General features: G+C 41.0%; 1 protein-coding gene across 7 annotated transcripts in view; it reads left to right on the forward strand.

The window, feature by feature from the left end:
• The first annotated feature begins 2,881 nt into the window (after positions 1–2,881).
• The window catches only part of LOC112252249 (A-kinase anchor protein 13-like), a 180,438-nt gene continuing 160,313 nt past the window's right edge, over positions 2,882–23,006 (forward strand). For 6 of the 7 annotated variants that reach the window (XM_042323076.1, XM_042323079.1, XM_042323077.1 and 3 more), the window contains exon 1: positions 2,883–3,153. The gene's annotated coding sequence lies outside the window, so the exon portion shown is untranslated. Of the gene's footprint in view, positions 3,154–23,006 lie in introns of all 7 variants that reach the window. The other variant, XM_042323078.1, reaches the window with a different exon arrangement.

The following is a 23,006-nucleotide window of genomic DNA, read 5'->3' on the forward strand; positions in this document are numbered from 1 at the left end:
CCAAACATGGTTCGTTTTTGAGGGGGACTGTGTCGCATGGCCTGCTGCTGGCTTTTTGCTCCGCCCCCTCCATAGCCCACAATGCAATCTGCTGTAACAAACTGTACATTGGATACATATTGGCTTCTAGAGAAAACTTTTCTACCTGTCTCAGCTAATGTGGGGTTGAAAATACTCAGTAGGGTCGATACTAACCAAATATGGATAGTTTGAGGAGGAGGACCATGCCATACATATTCAGCTATAAATAACCATGTCGTACAAATAACCTGGTACTATCCATGGTCCTGAAATCAATACACACTCAAGCCAAACCTTTTTTCTATCAAAACAAAAATCGAATTAATTTACATTTTACATTTACAAATGACATGTAATGACTATTACCAGGCATTTTCTGTAGATACATTTTTTTTTATTACAAAGTAATTATCTCTCTAATAACTCATATAAAAATGCTATTGTGACAAAATAAGACTGCTAATAAGACTGCTTTAGAGAGTAAGTAAGTAAGAAGGGACATGTAAGACAAAGTCCAAGAGGCAAACTTTTTGGATTAATTGCGACCAAGCTGGGTTTTATGAAAGTGTTAGAAGGCTATGCATTATTGGGGTGATATAAACCTAAAAAAATATATATATATATTTGCCAGGCCAAGAGATTGACCTGATGCATTTTTGTCAAGGCTGGCCTTGGGCTGATTTAAATGTGTGAAGGTGCAGCCATTACTATCACCATGAAGTTAATCTAGGTCAGTAAACAGGCCTGCCAGTCCATCATTGTTACATTGTGTCTTTGAATGAGTTGTCTTGTAGACTAATCAACTGCTAATAATCAATATTTGGCACCTCCATTAGAGCAAGGCAAGAATGCATGAAAGTTTAGGATGGAATGGAGTTTTATTTCACACTGGGAGCAAACAGAGATAGCAACAAAAAAGAAGTGTTAAGGGGTTTTGTCTTTCCAACTGATATTCAACACAACAACAGTATATTAATGTGTTGTTTGAAATTAATATAACACGCAGGACTAAATGCATATATCTATTAAACAGTCCACCTCCTAAACTTAGTGGATTAGGGTGTGACTGGGGGGCATTGTAGTTTATAATTTCTATGTTGTGTTCTAGTTCATATTTTCTATGTTGGTGTTTGTATGATTCCCAATTAGAGGCAACTGGCAATTGTCTCTAATTGGGGATCATATTTAAGTAGCTATTTTTTATTATATTTTTATTTTACATATTTGTTTTCATAAATTACATTGCATTTTCTTGTTGGAACAATAAAAAGGGGCCATTGATTAAAATGCAATATACACTGAACAAAAATATAAACGAAACATTCAACAATTTAAAATATTTTACTAAGTTACAGTTAATGTAAGGAAATCAGTCTATTTAAATAAACATATTAGGCTCTAATCTATGGATTTCACCTGACTGCAGATATGCATCTGTTGGTCACAGATACCATTTTTTAAGGTAAGGGCATGGATCAGAAAACCAGTCAGTATCTGGTGTGATCACCATTTGCCTCACGCAGCATTACACATCTCCTTCGCATAGAGTTGATCAAGCTGTTGATTGTGGCCTGTGGAATGTTGTCCCTCACCTTTTCAATAGCTGTGCGAAGTTACTGGATATTGGCGGGAACTGGAACACGTTATCGTACACATCGATCCAGAGCATCCCAAACATGCTCAATGGGTGACATGTCCGGTGAGTATGCAGGCCATAGAAGAACGGGGGCATCTTCAGCTTCCAGATCCTTGCAACATGGGGCAATGCATTATCATGCTGAAACATTAGATGATGGTGGCAGATGAATGGCACAACAATGGGCCTCAGGATCTCGTCACGGTATCTCTGTACATTCAAATTGCCATTGATGCAATTGTGTTTCTTGTCAGTTGCTTATGCCTGTCCATACCGTAACCCCACCCTCACCATTGGGCACTCTGTTCACAATGTTGATATCAGCAAACCGCTCACCCATCATAAATTCTGTCTGTCATCCGCCCGGTATAGTTGAAACCGGGATTCATCTGTGAAGAGCACACTTCTCCAGCGTGCCAGTGGCCATTGAAGATATGCAGTTGCCCACTGAAGTCGATTACAATGCCAAACTGCAGTCAGGTCAAGACCCTGATGAGGACAACGAGCACGCAGATGAACTTCAATGATATGGTTTCTGACAGTTTGTGCAGAAATTATTTGGTTGTGCAAACCCACAGTTTCATCAGCTGTCTGGGTGGCTCATCTCAGACCATCCAGCAGGTGAAGAAGCCAGGTGTAGAGGTCCTGGGCTGGCGTGGTCTGCGGTTGTGAGGCCGGTTGGACGTACTGCCTGATTCTCTAAAATGACATTGCTGATGGTAGAGAAAATAACATTTAATTGTAAGGCAACAACTCTGGTGCACATTCCAGCAGTCAGCATGCCAACTGAATGCTCTCTCAAAACATTCGGCATCTGTGGCATTGTGTTGTGTAACAAAACTGCACATTTTAGAGTGGCCTTTTATTTTCCAGTGTCACGAGCTGCACCTGTTTAATGATGATGCTGTTAAATCAACTTCTTGATATGCCACACCTGTCAAGTGGATGGATTATCTTGGCTAAGGAGAAATGCTCACTAACAGGGATGTAAACACATTTCTGAGAAATATGTTTTTTGTGTGTATGGAACATTTCTGGGATCTTTTATTTCAGCTCATGAAACATGGGACCAACGTTTGTATTTTTGTTCAGTTTATTATGAATGCATTATCCACATCGCAGTGTTTTGAAATGCGGGCTTTTATTTTGAAGGTTTCAAAATTACCATATGATAGTTACGTCATTGTTTGTGATGCTGGCAGAATACTAGTCTTCTGGTGAACTGAGAATAGAGTTTTAAGCGTGATCAACAAGTGGGCGCTCTGGGAACTATCTAGTAGCCCTACTGCATTTAGAAGTAGCGGCCATTCATTATGCTGAGAAGAAGAGGGACTTTATATGAAAATTAGATGCCCAAGGGATCTGGACTTCTCTCTGCAGATCAATGAGTATAGATGGCACGAAAAGGTTGTGGTTTGTGTTCTGATAACTTGTGAATGGAGAGGGGAATGCTTCGGAAAGAGGAACGCACGCTTTAAACACCCGCTAAATTCGAGGTAAGATACATTTTAGGCTGTAGCACGAGTTGAGTAAAAGGACAGTAGCATTTGGGAAATGTGAATAAACTGTTTTCTGGAAACTATTTTGAAACAATTATTTCGGTCTCTTTTGCACGAGATACAATGTTTTTTTCCCCATATTAGAGATGGCAGATTATAGCCGGTTAATTGCGTCTAGCCTCATGATTGCACCAATGTAAAAGTGTTAAGAACGTTGTCGTAGTGACCCTGAGGTGGCCTTGCTGCTTAGAATCCAAAAAATCGAAGCTATGTCCGTGGTAAATAATTGTGGCACACACCGGTACAACCCCGTCCATGCATCCCCTCCTAAATTCGGATCAGATATAAATGGTAAATGAGTGTCCACCAAAAAGACGTGGGGGGTTGCACTCCACTATTGTGCCAGTAAAACGGACACATTTATTACCAGACTGAATAGAATGACCTCCTAAAAGTTATCCCCTGCAATATTAATACAATGCATGGTTTCCATGACGTAATTAGCCTACATGTAATTCTGATGTTATTTCATGTAGTTTTTATAGAACTCGTTCAATACAAAATCCGGCCTGTTACCTTTTCACTATACAGGTGTCTCACCATTTAAGATTGTATTACTTTTGTAAAAATGCAGATGACCAAAGTACAATAGCTATATGTTGTTAGGGGACTATTTCTTCTGTCAGGGGCTCGGGAATGTGGTCTGAAACACACAGCCACATTGAATCAGATGTGATGTTAATGTAACATTTATTACTAGACTACAACATTAGCATTGTGATAAACATAATACATGTTTTTTTTATTTTAAACAATCTATTTGTTTAGATAAGATGTTTATACCCAATTGACTACAGTAGCAGTAGTCATTCACATACATACCCATGACACTGTTGTCTCACCATACAACATCTAAATGGTTGTGAGACAGACTTCGGTGTGACTTCTCCAAGAGAGTTTGTAGCTTTGAGTTTGTTGTTAAGAATTGGAGTAGTGGAATTCCCAACATATGTTGGGTCTCTGTTTTCCACAGCATGCATTACAGATCACACACACACACAGTTGGACTCGCAGTCTGTCTGGCATACATGCATGTTTCATGTTTCCCCTCTTAGCTCTGTATGTGGCTCATCTGTATGCGGCAGGGTAGCCTAGTGGTTAGAGCATTGGACTAGTAATCGAAAGGTTGCAAGTTCAAATCCCCGAGCTGACAAGGTACAAATCTGTTGTTCTTCCCTTGAACAGGCAGTTCACCCACTGTTCCTAGGCTGTCATTGAAAATCAGAATTTGTTCTTAACTGATTTGCCTAGTTAAATAAAGGTATATAAATAAAAAAAATCTGCACTTGGGTCTTGCCCCTTAATATCTGTAAGAAATCAGGATTGCAGTGCAAATCATCACTTTTAGCCTACAGAAAGTATTCACACCCCTTGACTTCCCCTTGACTTTTTTTTAGTTGTGTTACAGCCTGAATTTAAAATGGATTATATTATTGTGTCGCTGCCCTACACACAATACTCCATAATGTCAAATCTATTTATTATTTATTAAAAAGGAAAAGCTGAGTCAATAAGTACAGAGCAGTTTAGAGGTCGACCGATTAATCGGCATGGCCGATTAATTAGGGCCGACTTCAGGTTTTCATAGCAATCGGTAATCTGCATTTTTGGATGACGATTATGGCCGATTACATTGCACTCCACAAGGAGACTGCGTGGCAGGTTGAACACCTGTTACGCGAGTACAGCAAGGAGCCATGGTAAGGTGCTAGCTAGCATTAAACTTATCTTATAAAAAACAGCGGTGCCTGTTAATTTATCATTGAATCAAAGCCTGCTTCGCCAAACGGGTGATTATTTAACAAGCGCATTCGCGGAAAAAGCACCAATGTACCTAACCATAAACATCAATGCCTTTCTTAAAATCAACACACAAGTATTGGTACCGGACAAATGACACGCTCCTCAAGGCGAGTTTGGAGAGCTGGCACAGGACGTACAGGGCTGGGAAGGCGTACGGAGTGCGTGGAGCCGGCACAGATTTTTACCAGACTGATAGCACACTCCTTAGGACGAGTACGGAGAGCTGACTCAGGTGGCATTAAACTGATAACATGCTCCTTAGGGCAAATGCGTGCATCTTCCACCAACTCAACAACTCTCTCCGTTCTCTCTCCTCAAATATCTCCATCCACTCACTGACGGTCTCTGACTCTCCGTTCACTCTCCTCCAGTTTATCCCTCTTCTCCCAGACTGGCTCTGGTTCACTCCTTGGCTCTGCCGACCACCCCTTGTGCCCACCCCCAAAAAAATGTCAGGCTGTTTTTTGGGGTTTCTTTGTGGCTGCGAACACCGGCATCGTCACTGTCCTCCCTTCTCTCCTTGCGTCTGCCGCCAAGGAAGGCTATCCTGTCCTGCAATGATGTTCTCCCAAATCCAGAATCCTTTCCCATCCAAGATCTCCTCCCAAGTCCAGGATACCTTCCCATCCAAGACCTCCTCCCAAGTCCAGGATCCCTTCTCCTTCTGGGCACGCTGCTTGGTCCTGTTATGGTGGGATCTTCTGTCACGAAGGTGAGAAGAGACGGACCAGGGCTCAGTGGATGTTGAGTTCCACATATTTATTATAAAGTGAAACTTAGCCAAAACAAAACAATAAATCAAATAAACTAACAACAAAACGTGACAACGTGGTGCACAAAACACAAAATAATATCCCACAAATGCAGGTGGGGAAACAACCTACCTAAATTTGATCCCCAATCAGAGGCAACGATAAACACCTGCCTCTAATTGGGAATTATAATAGCACCCACATATAAATATCTATACTAGATCACCCTTTAGTCACACCCTGACCTACTACACCATAGAGAACTAAGGGCTCTCTATGGTCAGGGCGTGACAAGTATATATTTTTAAACCTGCATATTTAGTTAAAATAAATGAATGTTAGCAGGCAATATTAACTAGGGAAATTGTGTCACTTCTCTTGTGTTCAGTGTAAGCAGAGTCAGGGTATATGCAGCAGTTTGGGCTGCCTGGCTCGTTGCGAACTGTCTGAAGACCATTTCTTCCTAACAAAGACCGTAATTAATTTGCCAGAATTTTACATAATTATGACATAACATTGAAGGTTATGCAATGTAAACAGCAATATTTAGACTTATGGATGCCACCCATTCGATAAAATATAGAAAGGTTCCGTATTTCACCGAAAAAATAAATGTTTTGTTTTCAAAATGATAGTTTACGGATTTTACCATATTAATGACCTAAGGCTCGTATTTCTGTGTGTTTATTATATTATAATTAAGTCTATGATTTTATATTTGATAGAGCAGTCTGACTGAGCGGTGGTAGGCAGCAGCAGGCTCGTAAGCATTCATACAAACAGCACTTTCCTGCGTTTGCCAGCAGCTCTTCTCAATGCTTGAAGCACAGCGCTGTTTATGACTCCAAGCCTATCAACTCCCGAGATTAGGCTGGCAATACTATAGTGCCTATAAGAACATCCAATAGTCAAAGGTATATGAAATAGCCCTATAATTCCTATAATAACTATAACCTAAAACTTCTTAACTGGGAATATTGAAAACTCACGTTAAAAGAAACCACCAGCTTTCATATGCAACTTAAATGTTAGCTTTTTTACATGGCACATATTGCACTTACTTTCTTCTCCAACACTGTGTTTTTGCATTATTTAAACCAAATTGAACATGTTTCATTTATTTGAGACTAAATGTATTTTTATTTATGTATTATATTAACTTTAAAGAAATGTGTTCATTCAATATTATTGTAATTGTCAATATTACAAATATATATATATATATAAAATCGGTATTGGTATCGGCATCGGCGTTGAAAAGTCATAATCAGTTGAACTCTAGTGCAATTGGTAAAGAATTCAGACCTCTTCCCTTTTTCCACTTTTTGCTACATTGCAGCCTTATTCTAAAATGGATTAAATAAAAAAATCCTCATCAATCTACGCACAATACCCCATGATGACGAAGCGAAAACAGGTTTTTAGAAATGTTTGCAAATGTATAAAAACAACAACAGATGCCTTATTTACATATGTCATCAGACCCTTTTTTTATATGACTCGAAATTGAGCTCAGGTGCATCCTGTTTCCATTGATCATCCTTGAGATATTTCTACAACTTGATTGGAGTCCACCTGTGGTAAATTCAATTGATTGGACATAATTTGGAAAGGCAAACACCTGCCTATATACGGTCCCACAGTTGACAGTGCGTGTCAGAGCTAAAAACTAAGCCATGAGTTTGAAGGAAATTGTCACAGCCTACTAGGAGTGGTGGGTTGGAGTCAGGCGCAGAGAGCAGGGTTCGGTAAATCGTCATTTCTTCTCCGGCAAAAAACGGTCACGCCAACATACACACAGGTGAAACTAATAAGACAAAACCAACAGACAAACGAAAAAGGTATCGGTAGCGGCTAGTAGGACGGTGACGACGAACACTGAGCACCGCCTGAACAGGCAGGGGAGCCAACTTCGGCGGATGTCGTGACAGAAATGTCCGTGGAGCTCAGAGACAGGATTGTGGCGAAGTAGGCTTTTATTAGATGATAAATTAACAGGCACCGTATTGATTATATGCAACGCAGGACAAGCTAGTTAAACTAGTAATGTCATCAACCATGTGTAGTTAACTGGTGATTATGTTAAGATTGATTGTTTTTTATAAGATAAGTTTAATGCTAGCTAGCAACTTACCTTGGCTCCTTGCTGCACTCGCGTAACAAGTCGTCAGCCTGCAACGCAGTCTCCTCGTGGATTGCAATGTAATCGGTGTCCAAAATGGTGATTACCGATTGTTTTGAAAACTTGAAATCGGCCCTAATTACTCGGCCATGCCGTGTAAATATAAAAACGCAGACTTTGAATATGCTTGTCATCGGCAAGGACTAGGGAGTTAAAAGAATATATATAAAAATTAACAGAACATAACTATGCACAGGCAAAGACCTAGAGGAATACCTGGTTCAGTTTGCTTTCTAACAGACACTGGGAGACAAATTCACCTCTCAGCAGGACAATAACCTAAAACACAAGGCCAAATGTACACTGGAGTTGCATACCAAGATGACATTGAATGTTCCTGAGTGGCCTAGTTACAGTTTTGACTTAAATCGTTTTGAAAATATATGGCAAGACTTGAAAATGGTTGTCAAGCAATGATCAACAACCAACTTGATAGACCTTGAATAATAAAAAAAATATATATATGTGCAAATATTGTCCAATCCACATGTGCAAAGCTCTTAGAGACTTACCCAGAAAGACTCACAGCTGAAATCACTGCCAAAGATGATTCAAACTTGTATTGACTCAAGGGTGTGAATGCTTTTGTAAATTAGATTTCTGTATTTAAGTTTCAATACATTTGCAAACATTTCTAGAAGTTTTTTGTGTATAAACAATTTACCACAACAAAATGTGGAATAATTCAAAGGGTATGAATAATTTATGAAGGCACTGTATTTGAATCTGTCTGATATCTTTTGGCATGGGGCAGTTAGTCACATTGGTTCATAAAGACTGCTATAGCACTTTGATGATATAGGCCTAAAACCATGAGAAACATTGTATTCTGAAGATTGACGCATTGTATTCTGGAATATGACGTTTAAAACAGCCACTCTTGTGGGAAAAAATTGCTCTGGGAATAGAACTGTAAAACAGGAGAAAGTGGTTTCTAACATTCCATACAGTGGAATTCTCTGTCTAATGAAACACAAGAGGGTCCGTCTGCCACTCACTGCCTGGGTTTCAGTTTCAGCTCCTTATATGAGTAGTTCCTCACAGACTACAGGGCCTGCTAAAGATTGATCTGAAAGTGCTTTCGCGTTTTCCTGGGGTTAAACAGGGGTATATGAAATTATCCTGTCTGAGTTTCACTTTGAGCAATGTGTCTGTTTCTCGCCTATTTCATTACTTGCTGATTGAAATATGACCTTTTTTATTTTTCAAGTGTGACTCTAAGGATGGAGGTGTTAAAGGGAATGGCATACTGGCATCTTGTCAGCAACATTCTCCACAGTAGAACGGTAGATATGCTGCCTAGCCAACATCACTGGCTTGTTGGGGTCCTCACGCTGGCTAGAAGACATAGACAGGAAGGTTAGAACTCCAACTCAAATCCATGGGAGGTCTTTGTATGTTGTGGATGATTGAAGAATGCATTCACTGCCTGAGTTTCCTCCCATTTTAATGTGGTATGACAACATTAAAAACCCTCTATTAACAAAGCGTGCACCCCCACATATGCCCTTGTGTCTAAACACCCATGACACCAGCTGGATACCCTGGTAGAGAGGGGGGACGAGTGACACGGGGAGAGACCACACCACACCTCTGAATCACCAACACCTCTCTGGATTGTTAGAGTTTTATTTCAGTTTTTCAGTCTACGGTGGGTATCATACAGTGCCTTCAGAAAGTATTCACACTCCTTGACCTTTTCAAAATGTTGTTGTGTTACAGCCTGATTTAAAAAATGATTAAAATTAGATGTTTTTGTCACTACACACAATACCCCATAATGTCAAAGTGGATTTTTAAAAAATTCATCAAAAAGGAAAAGCTGAAATGTCTTGAGTCAATAAGTATTCAACCCCTTTGTTATGGCAAGCCTAAATCATTTCAGGAGTAAACATTTGCATAATACATTGCATGGACTCACAATGTGTGCAATGGTAGTGTTTAACATGATTTTTGGATAACTACCTTATCTTTGTACTAGAGGTCGACCGATTATGATTTTTCAATGCCGATACCGAATTATTGGAGGACCAAAAAAGCCGATACCGATTAATCGGCAGATTTAAAAAATATATATTTTATTTGTAATAATGACAATTACAACAATACTGAATTAACACTTATTTGAACTTAATATAAAACATCAATAAAATCAATTTAGCCTCATAAATAATGAAACATGTTCAATTAGGTTTAAATAATGCAAAAACAAAGTGTTGGAGAAGAAAGTAATATGTGCCATGTAAAATATGTGCCATGTAAAAAAGCTAACGTTTAAGTTCCTTGCTCAGAACATGAGAACATATGAAAGTTGGTGGTTCCTTTTAACATGAGACTTCAATCTTCCAAGGTAAGAGGTTTTAGGTTGTAGTTAATATAGTATTTATAGGACTATTTCTCTCTATACCATTTGTATTTCATATACCTTTGACTATTGGATGTTCTTATAGGCACTATAGTATTGCCAGTGTAACAGTATAGCTTCCATCCCCTTCCTCGCCCCTCCCTGGGCTCGAACCAGGAACACATCGACAACAGCCACACTCGAAGCATCGTTACCCATCGTTCCACAAAAGCCACGGCCCTTGCAGCGCAAGGGGAATAACTACTCCAAATCTAAACGCGAGTGACGTTTGAAACAGTATTAGCGCACATTCAGCTAACTAGCTAGCCATTTCACATTGGTTACACCAGCCATTAGGCTGATAGGCTTGAAGTCATAAACAGCGCTGTGAGAGCTGCTGAAGAGCTGCTGGCAAATCGCACAATAGTGCTGTTTGAATGAATGATTACGGGACTGCTGCTGCTTAGTCAGACTGCTCTATCAAATCAGACTTAATTATAACATAATAACACACAGAAATACGAGCCTTTGGTCATTAATATGATACTATCATTTCGAAAACAAAACGTTTATTATTTCAGTGAAATACGGAACCGTTTGGTATTTTATCTAACGGGTGGCATCCCTAAGTCTAAATATTCTTGATACATTGCACAACCTTCAATCTATGTCATAATTATGTAAAATTCTAGCAAATTAGTTCGCAATGAGCCCAAACTTGCATATACCCTGACTCTGCGTGCAATGAACGCAAGAGAAATGACACAATTTCACCTGGATAATATTGCCTGCTTAACTGGATTAGTAGTTATAACTAGTGATTATTGAAAATCACTGCTTGACTGAGGAACCTTACAGATGTATGGGGTACAAAGTAGAGGTCGACCGATTAATCGGAATGGCCGATTAATTAGGGCCGATTTCAAGTTTTCATAACAATCGGAAATTAATCGGCCATTCCGATTAATCGGTCGACCTCTACTTTGTACCCCATACATCTGTAAGGTTCCTCAGTCAAGCAGTGATTTTCAAACACAGAGTCAACCACAAAGACCAGGGAGGTTTTCCAGTGGTGGATTGGAAAAAAAGACGTTTAATATCCCTTTCAGTGCATTCAGTTTTGGTGCATTGGGGGTGTGGAAGGGAATTAATTGTATTTTTATTTTTCTTCTTGGGGGGCGACTGTGGGAGGGGTCTCGAATGGTTGAGGGACAGCTATTGGGGAACTGTGGGAGGGGGGATCTTGGAGGGTTTGGGTTCATGTTTTTTGGCCTGGTGGGAGATCTGTCAATGTGCCCATGTGCAGGGCATTGACTCTGGATGCTTCTGTGTGTCGCTCTGAATTGGAGTCTGTTGGATGACTGGTATGGTGTAGTTGTTGAGCGGTTGTATTTTTCGGATATTCAATAAAAAATAAAAAATAAATAAAAATAAAATATCCCTTTCAGCATGGTAAAGTTATTAATTACACATTGGATGGTGTACACCCAGTCACTACAAAGATACAGGCATCCTTCCTAACTCAGTTGCCATAGAACAGTGGTCAGATCATTTTTGCAGTCAAAAAGCTGACGTCTACTGCTCAGATAAAATAAAAAATAAAAATTGAATACATTTTTATTTGTCACACATGGTTAGCAGATGTTAATGCGAGTGTAGCGAAATGCTTGTGCTTCTAGTTCCGATAATGCAGTAATAACCAACGAGTAATCTAACCTAACAATTCCACAACTACTACTTTATACACACACAAGTGTAAAGGGATAAAGAATATGTACATAATGTAATGGTTTTCTAGGTGTGAAGGAGAGTCGGACCAAAATGCGGCGTGTAGATTGCGATCCATGTTTAATGAACAAACGTAAAACACGAATCAATATTCAACACTACAAAACAAAGAACGTAACGAAAACCGAAACAGCCTATACTAGTGTAAACTAACACAGAGACAGGAACAAGGACACTAAGGACAATCACCCACAAAACCCAACACAAAACAGGCTACCTAAATATGGTTCCCAATCAGAGACAATGACTAACACCTGCCTCTGATTGAGAACCATATCAGGCCAAACATAGAAATAGACAAACCAGACACACAACATAGAATGCCCACCCAGCTCACGTCCTGACCAACACTAAAACAAGGAAAACACATACGAACGATGGTCAGAACATGACACATAAAGATATATGAATGAACGGCATAGGCAAGATGCAGTAGATGGTATCGAGTACAGTGTATACATATGAGATGAGTAATGTAGGTTATGTAAACATAAAAGTGGCATAGTTTAATTGTGTCTAGTGATACATTTTTTTTTACATCAATTTCCATCAATTGCCAGCAGCATACCACCCTGCATACCACTGCTGGCTTGCTTCTGAAGCTAAGCAGGGTTGGTCCTGGTCAGTTCCTGGATGGGAGTCCAGATGCTGCTGGAAGTGGTGTTGGAGGGCCAGTAGGAGGCACTCTTTCCTCTGGTCTAAAAAATATATCCCAATGCCCCAGGGCAGTGATTGGGGACACTGCCCTGTGTAGGGTGCTGTCTTTCGGATGGGATGTTAAACGGGTGTCCTGACTCTCTGAGGTCATTAAAGATCCCATGGCACTTATCGTAAGAGTAGGGGTGTTAACCTGGGTGTCCTGGCTAAATTCCCAATCTGGCCCTCAAACCATCACGGTCACCTAATAATCCCCAGTTTACAATTGGCTCATTCATCCCCCTCCTCTCCCCTGTAACTATTCCCCAGGTTGTTGCTGCAAATGAGAATGTGTTCTCAGTCAACTTACCTGATAAAATAATAGATAAATACAATTTCCATTATTAAAGTGGCTGGAGTTGAGTCGGTATGTTGGCAGCAGCCACTCAATGTTAGTGGTGGCTGTTTAACAGTCTGATGGCCTTGAGATAGAAGCTGTTTTTCAGTCTCTCTGTCCCTGCTTTGATGCACCTGTACTGACATTGCCTTCTGGATGATAGCAGGGTGAACAGGCAGTGGCTCGGTTGGTTGTTGTCCTTGATGATCTTTATGGCCTTCCTGTGACATCGGGTGGTGTAGGTGTCCTGGACAGCAGGTAGTTTGCCCCCGGTGATGCGTTGTGCAGACCTCACTACCCTCTGGAGAGCCTTACGGTTATGGGCGGAGCAGTTGCCGTACCAGGCATTGATACAGCCCGACATAATACTCTCGATTGTGCATCTGTAGAGGTTTGTGAGTGCTTTTGGTGACAAGCCGAATTTCTTCAGCCTCCTGAGGTTGAAGAGGCGCTGCTGCGCCTTCTTCACAACGCTGTCTGTGTGGGTGGACCAGTTCAGTTTGTCCGTGATGTGTACGCCGAGGAACTTAAAACTTACTACCCTCTCCACTACTGTCCCATCGATGTGGATAGGGGGGTGCTCCCTCTGCTGTTTCCTGAAGTCCACAATCGTCTCCTTTGTTTTGTTGATGTTGAGTGTGAGGTTATTTTCCTGACACCACACTCCGAGGGCCCTCACCTCCTCCCTGTAGGCCGTCTCGTCATTGTTGGAAATCAAGCCTACCACTGTAGTGTCGTCCGCAAACTTGATGATTGAGTTGGAGGCGTGCATGGCCACGCAGTCGTGGGTGAACAGGGAGTACAGGAGAGGGCTCAGAACACACCCTTGTGGGGCCCCAGTGTTGAGGATCAGCGGGGTGGAGATGTTGTTACCTACCACCACCTGGGGGCGGCCCGTCAGGAAGTCCAGTACCCAGTTGCACAGGCCGGGGTCGAAACCTTGATGACGAGTTTGGAGGGTACTATGGTGTTGAATGCCGAGCTGTAGTCGATGAACAGCATTCTCACATAAGTATTCCTCTTGTCCAGATGGGTTAGGGCAGTGTGCAGTGTGGTTGCGATTGCGTCGTCTGTGGACCTATTGGGGCGGTAAGCAAATTGGAGTGGGTCTAGGGTGTCAGGTAGTGTGGAGGTGATATGGTCCTTGACTAGTCTCTCAAAGCACTTTAAGAGCTACAACGCTAATGTTTGTGTAAACGCTTTTCAGTTGTGTTCTGTGGGTGTCACTGAGTAGACTGATACCCCATTTCATTGCTTCACATTCCAACCTTGTTTAACATTATCTAGTCTAAATATGGCATGATTCCATCAATTGTAAACGTCTCCATCACTTTGAAAGAGGTACTTTTATTTTGAAGGCAAAATTCCACTATTGTGCCTAATCCTTATTGTGGCTAGCACATAACACATATCCCGGTCCGGTCAAGCATCACTAGCCAGATGAAGCTAGCTGACTGCCTATGACGTTAGCTTTAGGCAACAGGGAAGTAGCTGGCCAGCTGATTATTTTCATGAACTGAAGTTCAATTTCAATAGGAGAACAAGTGGCTACCAAGCTAATACTTACTCACAAGGATTCCTAAATCATTGCTAAGAATAACAAACATTTTTACTCGTCAAATAGTGTTATTTGACGTGTATCTTTTTTGATACTTAAAGACCCACACGGCGTTCCATAGTATGTTGTGAAGCTAATAGCAGTGATGCTATCACTGACGCTATTACTCCGGTAGGGCAACATCTGAAAAATAGCGCACTTGACTTGGTAGTGTGTACCGGTGCTCGACCAGTTGGTGAAAGCCAACGTCACCCACGACAGAGGGCAATGAATTCCATTATCTTGGCATTAATAGATTTCACCTTTGAGTTGTCTCACTGAAAATGTCTTACTCTTTCAAATGACTGCTCGTTCCACACAGCAGACATTGTGGGCTAGGTTAGGAATGCTGTGTTGCCTGTGTAGCGCAATATTTTCCTTGGAGTCATTATGTCATGTACCTACGTTATATAGGTATACACATCTGCTTTGACATCGGTTTTGCACATCAGCGTTAAACTAGACATCGGGCCGATACCGATGTTGGCATTTTTAGCTAATGTTGTCCGATTCCAATAAGTTCACCGATATATCGTGCATTCCTAGTATGTTGTGTAGTAAGCTGTTAGTAGCCCATGTGCCTCACCCTCATCATTTGGTCCCTTTCTCCCTCATAATTTAGCCTACTGTTCTGACTTGGTTGTGCACATGTATCCTATAGCCTGTTTTAGAGAAATGTAATCATCGAATATTGTAAGAGCTTCATTGTCTGCTGATATGCCCCCTTTTTCTTATCCTATGGTTATGACTTGGTGTACAGGGAGAATACTGTAAGAATGCTCATGTTCTGAATTCTGTCGCTGTACATTTCAAAAGTGCTGAACGAATAGTTATATTGACTATGTCTGTCCTAGCTCGCTCAATAATTTATTAATCGAAATTATGGCTTGCCTTTTATTTGCTCATTGTCCCCTTATGCCATAATTTGTACATCTCAATTGTCAGTAGAAACCAAATTTGTTAAAGCAAGTTGGCCATATCATCTGTTTTTTTTTAAGGCAATACATTCGCTGCCAGACAAGGCTCCGCTGAAAGCCAGGTGTAGCAGTGGTAAGTATTCACTCCATGGTGCTGAAAAGAAAGCTTCATGTAGGCCCTAAGAGTTTGTGGGCACATTTTGTCACCGTTGTGGTGCAATTAATGTATTGTTTATTGTTGTGTAGTGGCTTTTCTGGCATGCATCTAAAACATTTTCGGGGAGTTTGCCATACCAAGAAATACATGCTAAATCAGGTTTCCTTCACTGAAGGAAGGAAGCCTGTACATAATAAGAATATTCAAAAACATGCATTCTGTTTGCAACAAGGCACTAATGTAATACTGCAAAAAATGTGGCAAAGCAATTCACTTTTTTTCCTGAATACTAAGTGTTATGTTTGGGGCAAATCCAATACAACACGTTGCTGAGTAGCACATATTTTCAAGCATAGTGGTGGCTGCAATATGTTATGGGTATGCTTATAATCATTAAGGACTGGGGAGGTTTTCAGGATAAAAAAGAAACAGAATGGAGCTAAGCACAGGAACAATCATTGAGGATAATTTTTATTAATGAATGAATTTAGGCTGTAACAAAACAAAATGTGGAATAAGTCAAGGGCAATGTTCCCACATTGTAAAATAATAGGGGTGGACATGATTTAGCAAGGCACTAGAGTAATACTGCAGGACAAAAAACAACTCCGATATAAAGTTGTTTTTTTCAAAGTTGCCGTAATGCCATGTGCGTCCACTTATATCAGCGCATTCGTATCAACCTAACCTTTATGGAACTTCTTTTCAATCAAATACGCCTCACGTGGCAAATTAGCAATTACATTTTTAGTTGACCAAATTCAACACTCTCATTGACCTCCATAAAACAAATACTCAATTCGTGGGCTTATTTTTGTGGCCAGATTTTTGGCGGAGTAAACCTCTTGCTTCGCCTCTTTATCTCAGGTCACACACACTTCAAATGTAACAAATGGGGTGGTACGTGCAGCACAATGCACACAACACTAAATCACAGAGTTTCTAAACCCAGAGGCGCAACATCGCTATATTGATGGAGTGCCTTTGATTTGACTGCCTGCAATGCTTTAAGAAGAAAAACAAAACAAGAAAATAAAAAATAAAAGTAACAAATAATTAAACAGCAGCAGTAAAATAATTGCAATAGCGAGGCTATATACAGGGGGGTACCAGTACAGAGTCGTTGTGCGGGGGGCACCGGTAATTGAGGTAATATGTACATGTAGGTAGAGTTAAAGTGACCATGCATAGATAATAAACAGAGACTAGCAGCAGTGTAAAAGAGCGGTCTGGGTAGCCCTTTGATATTATGTAGGTTGAATGCTGTAATAATACAGAATAAAACCATTAATAAAAGTCCCACGATGGTAGTGACAGCCCATTAATGCTTATCACTTATTAACCATCAACCATCCTTTATTCACATTACTTTAATAAAATATTTCAGTTGTTGTGTGTATTACATTTGTGCTATTTGATGACTTTATTTCATCTCATCTCTATAGAGCTGCTGCCTATGCTATATGACAAAATCACTATTTTAGTGATTAGTTTGCATATTTTTATGAATACCAACTGAATTCCAACTATAAATCACTTAGATCATGTATTTTCCTCACGAAGCAACTGCTCTCTAGCCCTCTTGATCGCTTGTTCTGTCTTCTCTCTCTCTTCGTGTCTGCCCCACACAGACGGACAGGTAGGTCCGCAATGGATTATGGTTATTGTAGTTAATAACCACATTTTCGGCACTAAACTTTGTAGAATATTGGCCTGTTGGAAACTACAGCTCCCTACATTGCACAGTTCAGGCTTGATTTGATGTATCTCTAGATAAACTGTGCATTGAGCTCACAGGAAAAAAAACAGCACAAAATGGAATTAAATAATTGATTCGGACTTTGCAACACAATAAAATGTAAAGAAATCCAATGGGGTGAATACGTTTTTTATTTTTTACAATATTTATTTTTTAAATACAAATAATTCACACCAGATACACATACGAACATCAATTTACAGACGCACACAAACAACAATCTCATCTGCCCAGATCCACATGATCACACCCCCATCCCTAGTGCCTGCATTATTGATGGCCACATGGCCTTAAATTCTACCAATTTATTTTTCTCGGTCGCCCATGCTATTTCAATAATAAATTATTCGAGTTTTATATTGTGTTAATGATGGCAGATTGATTGATTTCCAAGTATTTAGTATACGTTTTTTCAAGATGAGTCTTTCTTGTCTTGAAATATGCAGACAGACGGATTAAAAGTAATACTTCTGACAGCCAACATTCTAGCTCCACCCATAACTTTTGTACTTTATAGCATTCCCAGAAAGCATGGATTATTAAGTCATTATTAGTTTACACTTAAGACATGACTTTGTTGTTGTGCTGTAGAATCTGTGAATTTTGTCTCTTGTATAATAAATGATATACATGAGATAATACTGGATTAAGCGTACACTTTAATTAACTGTAATTTTGTTAGTTATGCTGCAACATTCCCTCCATCTTGTGCCAACATCAGTTATTTTTAAGTCTTGGTTCAAATAGTTAAAACTGTTTTCAAAGGGGGGAATACTTATGATATCCACTGTATATAAGCTTTCTTTGGCTACTGTAGCTGTTGGGCTGTTTCACAGATGGACTGGGTGAATTATTGGGGTGTTATTATTTCAGATGGGAAATAATGTATGAGAGCAGAGCTCAGTGTTCTACACTGTCTTCCCTGTCCAGTGATTTTGTTTTCTCTTCACTCCACTTATATGTCTGTGGTTATTCTGCAATGGTAAGCATGGTCACAATTCCAATCATTCCTGCATTTCCGGTTTTAAGCGACTTGAGAAGTGGTTTTCCAGTGCCCAACTGTCTCGGTCTGATACGAAGCATGCTTGACTTACTGCTAACTCCCCCTAATGAAAGATTGCACACCGAACTCTGGTTGTGTCCTCAATTGCAGTGCACATTAAGAGCCCATGTTCCGAAAATGTGGTCGGAAGTGCTGTATGGATGGTGTGACGTAATTGTGGAGCCTCTGGAGAGGCAGAGGCCAAATTGAGCTCCGTACCATATCGCCGTACCGTGCACCTCCCAAATTTTCTAACAATGCAGAGGGCTCCGTATAGCTCCGTATTGACATGATTGGTTGATGGTAGGTGACGGTGGGAGGTCCTGTATAAACTCAAACTCACTTCCTTGACAATTCCCTTTACAATAATGAATGCCCTGACTTCTCAGAGGCCATATCACCGTAAATGCTGCGATGCAGACGTCGGCTTGACCATGCAGCACCTTTTACTCCAACAAAGGATGGGACAATGGAATGACAGTACTTCCGATAGAGGCTGTGTTAGAATATGTTGAAAACTTGATGGCACTACCAAGCAACACTTCTATTCATAGCACTGATTCAAAAGTATGGAATTAGCTAACCAAGTTAGGCTTTCTTTGTGTCGAGTCATACTCACACTTGTGCCTTGTGTTGTAGTGGACGACATTGATTGCAAACAGATAGGCCTCGGAGTTCTATCTCTGCCATTTTACTTCATCAAATTAAACTTGGTTCTTCCTTGATCTGCCCAATGACTACAGAAGGTTTTATTTTGTTAAATTTCATCATAATAAACATGACTAACTCACTCCAGATCCTCTGTACCAATCTTTCATTTTTAGCATTCCTACTATAGAGGAGTTTACAGAAGGGTCCTCAACTGTTCAGAAGGGAGCATGTGTTAATAAACAAGCCAAGTCAAATCTGCACTAGAGAGTGCAACCAACAGCATCCAACAGCACATGTCCCAGACACTCCAGTGCTGTTGACACACACCTGCCTGTGGCCTGGCTGCCTTTCCCCCTCTCCACTGTGACATCACAGCTTTTATCTCCCCCTCACCACCATCTCCATATTTAGCCCTTCTGTAATCAGTGTAGTGGGCCTCAGCCTGGCCAAGCACACACACAGGATCCTCTGGAGTCACTGCATGTTCCAAACACTGCCTTGCTTCCTATTTTTTTGTTGATGTAAAGTCTGCATTCGATATGTATTGAGCTTCCGTGTAAATGGAAGGAAAATAAGTTATGAAAATCACTCACTCAGACCTTAAAAGGCTGGCCTTTCCAAGTTCCAACAAGTGCCTTCAGTTAAGCACTCTACCAGTGGCAAGAGTTTTAAAGTGCTGGGATACTTTCAGATCTGAATGTTGCCGTGAACTTTGGTGACCTATAGTTACCTCTGAGATGAATGATTCTTCAGCTTCCTTTTCAACTTGTCTTCCTTTGTGTGAGTTGAGCCCACATCTGCACTTTTAATGATGATGTGCCTGCGTCTGGACAGCTTCCTGTGAGCAGAGCAGCAGTGTGCTAGCTGGACCTATCCACATCCACTACACTGCTGTAGCTTTCATGACCATCTGCTCAGCCTCGGTCTCCCTTGCCCTTTGTCATGCTCTGTGGTGGTGGTAGATCTCTGTCGCTAATATGCTACTACTTAGTCCCAATGTAATCATAGCAGTTATCAGTCAGAGTCATGTTGCAAATGATTTTTGCTATTTGCAGTATTCCATTTGTAGCCCGTGTGCAGTGAATTGTAAACATTGCCATTTGTGCTGTGTTATCAGTAACAACGTTTGTTTCTACTTTTATGAAAGGTTAGGTCAGTGAGACACCCGTTTTTTGTTATCTTTTTCATTTGTTAATTTATGAATTCCCTACACTCACTTTGTTACTTAATCCACAGAAAGATCATTTCATATTTTTTCAACCCTTGGAACAGATGCCGTATTTAGCATTTGGGTGTGGGCATGGGCTTGGTAAGAGCGTTTAAATTTCTCTCCTCTTAGGAAATGTGTTGATAATGACTTTTAATGAACACTATTTCATGGTCCACTTCATAGCAGAAGTTTGGAGTGTTTAGTCATGTCCTTCTGGGAAGTCAAATCATTCATCAAAATGACCTTTGTACATCTTGTAAAAAACAGTGAAGTTATTTACTGATGTGGACTGTGCGCTGATGTGTAGCCTTTCTTAACTAGTATTGAATATCCAGTGTGTAAACATAGTGGCACAGGATTGTACAATTGGCCTTTTCAGGGCCTGATAGGGTGTTTAGATAAGACGAACCAGCAGCAGGTGATTAAAAACATCCTCTCCTTCTACACCTCTATAAAGACGTTAGACTGCACTCTGTCTACCTCAGCCTACTGGTATCAAATTTATCAAATAAAGCCCTTCTTACATTAGCTGAAGTCACAAAGTGCTGTACAGAAACCCAGCCTAAAACCCCAAACAGCAAGCAATGCAGGTGTAGAAGCACGGTGGCTAGGAAAAACTCCCCAGAAAGGCCAGAACCTAGTAGGAAACCTAGAGAGGAACCAGGCTATGAGGGGTGGCCAGTCCTCTTCTGGCTGTGCCAGGTGGAGATTATAACGGAACATGGCCAAGATGTTCAAATGTTCATAGATGACCAGCAGGGTCAAATAATAATAATCACAGTGGTTGTCGAGGGTGCAACAGGTCAGCACCTCAGGAGTAAATGCACCTCGGGACACACTGTGGCCCCATCCGACAATACCCCCGTACAGGGCCAAACAGGCAGGATATAACCCAACCCACTTTGCCAAAGCACAGCCCCCACAACCACAAGAGGGATATCTTCAACCACCAACTTACCATCCTGAGACAAGGCCAAGTATAGCCCACAAAGATCTCCACCACAGCACAACCCAAGGGGAGGCACAAACCCGGGCAGGAATATCACATCAGTGACTCAACCCACTCAAGTGACGCACCCCTCCTAGGGACGGCATGGAAGAGCACCAGTAAGCCAGTGACTCAGCACCCGTAACAGGGTTCGAGACAGAGAATCCCAGTGGAGAGTGGGGAACCGGCCAGGCAGACAGCAAGGGCGGTTCATTGCTCCAGAGCCTTTCTGTTCACCTTCACACTCTTGGGCCAGACTACACTCAATTATAGGACCTACTGAAGAGATGAGTCTTCAATAAAGACTTAAAGGTTGAGACCGAGGCAGCGTCTCTCACATGCGTAGGCAGACCATTCCATAAAAATGGAGCTCTATAGGAGAAAGCCCTGCCTCCAGCTGTTTGCTTAGAAATTCTAGGGACAGTAAGGACGCCTGCGTCTTGTGACCGTAGCGTACCTGTAGGTATGTACGGCAGGACCAAATCAGAAAGATAGGTAGGAGCAAGCCCATGTAATGCTTTGTAGGTTAGCAGTAAAACCTTGAAATCAGCCCTTGCCTTAACAGGAAGCCAGTGTAGAGAGGCTAGCACTGGAGTAATATGATCACATTTTTGGTTCTATTCAAGATTCCTGCAGCCGTGTTTAGCACCAACTGAAGTGTATTTAGTGCCCTCCCTGGAAACACAGGTTTCCAGGGAGTGCAATTTTGGGGCTTGTTTCATGTTTCATCGAAATGTATAGCTGTGTGTCATCCGCATAGCAGTGAAAGTTAACATTATGTTTCCGAATTACATCACCAAGAGGTAAAATATATAGTGAAAACAATAGTGGTCTTAAAACGGAACATTGAGGAACACCAAAATTTACAGTTGATTTGTCAGAGGACAAACCATCCACAGAGACAAACTGATATCTTTTCGAAAGATAAGATCTAAACCAGGCCAGAACTTGTCCATGTAGACCAATTTGGCTTTCCAATCTCTCCAAAAGAATGTGGTGATCGATGGTATCAAAAGCAGCACTAAGGTCTAGGAGCACAAGGACAGATGCAGAGCCTCGGTCTGACGCCATTTAAAGGTCATTTACCACCTTCACAAGTGCAGTCTTAGTGCTACGATGGGGTCTAAAATCAGACTAAAGCGTTTCGTATACATTGTTAGTCTTCAGGAAGGCAGTGAGTTGCTGCGCAACAGCTTTTTCAAAATTCTTTGAGAGGTATGGGAGATTCGATATAGGCCGATATTTTTTAAATATTTTCTGGGTCAAGGTTTGGCTTTTTCAAGAGAGGCTTTATTACTGCCACTTTAGTGAGTTTGGTACACATCCGGTGGATAGAGAGGCGTTTATTATGTTCAACATAGGAGGGCCAAGCACAGGAAGCAGCTCTTTCAGTAGTTTAGTTGAAATAGGGTCCAGTATGCAGCTTGAAGGTTTAGAGGCCATTATTATTTTCATCAATGTGTCAAGAGATCTAGTACTAAAAAACCTCTGTGTCTCCCTTGATCCTAGGTCCTGGCAGAGTTGTGCAGACTCAGGACAACTGAGCTTTGGAAGAATATCCAGATTT

This window comes from Oncorhynchus tshawytscha, linkage group LG06 (genome assembly GCF_018296145.1).
Source record: "Oncorhynchus tshawytscha isolate Ot180627B linkage group LG06, Otsh_v2.0, whole genome shotgun sequence".
In the NCBI taxonomy this organism is placed as follows: Eukaryota; Metazoa; Chordata; class Actinopteri; order Salmoniformes; family Salmonidae; genus Oncorhynchus; species Oncorhynchus tshawytscha.